This window comes from Daktulosphaira vitifoliae, unplaced genomic scaffold, assembly GCF_025091365.1.
Source record: "Daktulosphaira vitifoliae isolate Bord-2020 unplaced genomic scaffold, ASM2509136v1 Scaffold_2, whole genome shotgun sequence".
Taxonomy (NCBI): Eukaryota; Metazoa; Arthropoda; class Insecta; order Hemiptera; family Phylloxeridae; genus Daktulosphaira; species Daktulosphaira vitifoliae.
The window spans coordinates 34,822,335-34,826,226 of NW_026099573.1; positions in this window are offsets into that span (position 1 = coordinate 34,822,335).

The following is a 3,892-nucleotide window of genomic DNA, read 5'->3' on the forward strand; positions in this document are numbered from 1 at the left end:
GAATAATCCACAAATTTCTTAAAATTAAATACTATCAACGGAGTGAATAATGCAAAACAATGGAGATCAGCTGTCACACGATAGATAATAACACTAGTTTACAACAAAATTGACCTATGACTTATGATAGTCATTTTTTATGTAAAATCGTCCACTGAGTCCGAAAATGAAGTCCAAAATACAAAAAGTAGAACAGTTTTTGAGTTATTGCGAAATTAGCGTTTTTCGTGTAACGCGAAAAAACGTTTTCATTATATTCTAAATATCTTTAATTGCATTCAACTGATTTTCATTTTTTTTTACATAAAATTAAACAATATTAAATTACCTATAACTTTTATCTTAAACAATTTTTTATTTGACTTTTTTGTTGTTTACTATCTACGAATTTACCACTGAATTTTTATCATTTTTTTTTCAAAATATCAGAAAAAATTCAGAGTTTTATGTAAAATACAACAATAAAAAATAAATTTATCAACAATAATTTCATTAGACGTTATACTCTAATACATAACAAAGAAAATGATATATTTTGTAAAATTGATAAAAAAATGAAGAAGTTATGCGCGATTGAAAAATAAAACAAATTTCCTAATATCAGAGTTTTCTAATTCGATGCTTTAATTTTGTATAATACAGAAAAATTACTCACAATATTACTTTTCAAAACAAAATTACGATTTTTTAAATAACTTAAGGTTATTTCATATAGTTTTATTATTATTAGTTTAAATTTCTAACTTTATATTACTATAAACCTATAAACCTGCTCACTCCCATGATAACAATAATAATGATGATTGTTATATTTATATGGTGGACATGTAAAAATATTAAAGTTCGTATAAATATCATGTATCCTAGTATATAATTAACTAGTCCTGTGCCACATAATGGTTCCTTTTACCTATCCAAATTTCTTCTTCGGGGAATGAATCTATAAATAGTGATACTCCATTTACGAACGATGAAATGTATCATAATATTGATACAAAGGGTACTAGTTCTAAAAAAATTTTCTCATTTTCTGGATTAAAGAAAAATGGATGCTATAGTAAGAGATATAGGCTTTCCAAAATATAAAACAGAAACGTAGTCACCAATTATAACTTTATCTCATTTTCCTAATTGGAATGAAAAAACTTTCCAAAGTGTCATTGGTAATTGCAGTTCAATCGATATCATATTATAATTTTTTTTTGAAATTTTACACATTTCCTAGTATATAAATAAAAAAAAAGATTTTATAATATTTAAAAATAGATTTATGACTTGTCCAAATTTTGAAATCGCAAATAACCGACATTTAATAAAAATACCCCTGTATAAATATGTATTTCATTATATCTTAACAATGAGATCTTCTAACATTTTTAATAATTGACATTAGGATATTTCAACTAATTTTGAAAATGATTTTTAATGTAAGATCAACAAACATTAAACTTTTTAATATTGTCTCAAAAATGTAAATATTCTCAAACAACATAAACATGTATACATTTTTATATTAAGTTTTCTAGTAAGGTATGATTAAATTAAAAACATAGTATATTAAATTTATGAAATTGTTTACAATATCCGAAATTATATTAATATTGAAAAACAATTTAAATAACCTGGAAACAATAGATTATTTAAAAACAAATTTTCAATAAATCTAATAATAATTATAGCTTGAAAAGAAATTCGTATTATCATAATGTCTTTACTTATTAATGATAATTACAACAAAAAAATTTTGGAAATAGCAAAACATAATTATAAGACGAAAATCGGGAACACATACGATGCTAAAGGTAGATAAATTTACTATCAGAACTATAATTTTTAATTTATATTTTAATGTTTCGAGGAAGAGTTTTTCATTGGATTAAATATAATAAGTTTTTATTATCAAAAGTGTAAAAGGTTAATAAGAAAATAATTTAAATTTAAATTTCTAGAACCCAAATTTTATAAAACAATCATGTTTTCAAAAAAGTCTTAAAAAAATATAATTAATTAAAGCTGATATAGTATAATAAAAGTTAAAAATTAAATTCACACACATAAAATATTTAATGTTTAAGCGGCCTTGAACAAAAAAATTAATCCTATATGGGGTTTGACCTTCGTTTTCAAGCGTGACAGATTTGAGTGTTGCTGACTTAGTAACCGTACGTCACATTTCTTCGTTCGATAAAAATGGCAAATTATGCTAGTTCAAAATTTTAAAGTTATTTCTTCGACATATAAAAAGCAAACAAATTTAAATAAGTTTGACTTTATATTCTATGTCATTTAGATATATATATATATAATATTCATAAAAATCAATGTGCTCACCTAGTAAGGTACTTTAAAATAAAAAAGTAGTGACAGACACAACAAAAAAAAGAATGAAGAGAGATTATTATAATGAAGGATGATGAGGGAAATAAAATAAGTGGTCATATGTGTGATATTTATATTTTTTTATAATTAAGAAAGAGGAATAATAATAGAATGTAGACGTTATATATAGATGTTATGGTTAACGGATTGTTGAAGTACGTTTAGCTACAAGGTGAAAATATAGCATACAATATATGTATCCATGAACTCTTTATTAAGATACTACCACCACGCGTGGTTTGTCGTAAAAAGTAAATTGAAGGAAAATTATATTCGGACGATGCACACCTGAGTCATATTAATTCTACAATGAAATGTGTAATGATTACGGAGGAGGATTTTACGACTCTTAATATTTATTGGTCATGCTATATGAATGGGAAACAGCGTGTGTTCATGTAAAATGCTACTGTCCAATTGTTGGGCGCCAAGCCTTAATGGCTGAATTATTTTCTTTATGTAATTGTATAATACAAGTTAAAACATCTACGTTGAACGCGTACTATTATGATCCGAATGGTGAGAAAGTAGTTATTAATAACTTTTCAAATTATCCACCTTTAACAATTCTATTATTCCCTCGATAAAAGTTATTCTTGATTTATCTTACGTCTATCCTTAATTTTTATGACATGCTTAGAAATGTAATTTCTTACCTTGTGTCCAGCTAGCTTGATTGTTTATTGCGTAAAAGATATATATATAAAGAGAGCACTGACTTTTATCTACTTATTAATAAATGAGTATTGTTTGTAAAAAACGGTAGCACAGTGGGGTCGAGGCACAGTGTGGACGAGGCATAGATGGGACAAGTATAGATGATATCTGACAGTGATTAAAATCACTATCATAAGAAACGCTTCGATGCAAATCTGTAGATAGTGTTTCCTTTAGAGAAATTGGTGAAATATTTTAAAAGCAACATGAACTCTTATTTCTTTAATTATATCCTGATTAGTAGTTCTTTGATTTTAAAATATAATATATGAATAAATACTAATTATAGTTTTTAAATTTAGTATGAAATTGTGAGGCCAGCTATGATGTATGGTTCATAGTGTTGGGCGGTTGATAAGAAAGTAGAGCAGAGAATAAGTGTAGCAGAGATGAGAATGCTTAGTTGGATGAGTGGAGTGACTAGAGAAGATAGGATAAGGAACGAGCATATAAGAGGAAGTATAGGTGTTGCGTCAATCGTGGATAAGATGACAGAAAATAGACTTAGATTGTTTAGTCATGGTATGAGGAAAGAAGAATCGAAAGCTGTAAGAACAGTTATAGAAATGAATGTTGAAGGAAGAAGAGATAGAGGAAGACCAAAAAAGAGATGGAGAGATGCTATTGAATGCGATTTGAGGACAGCTGATGTGAGCGTAGAAGATGTGGGTGATGGTGTCAAGTGGAAACTTAGGATAAGGGTGCCCGACCCCAAGTAGATGGGATTAAGACAAAGAAAAAGAAAAATATTACCAGATATTCCGGTGGCAATTGACATAATATGATTGTTATTTCG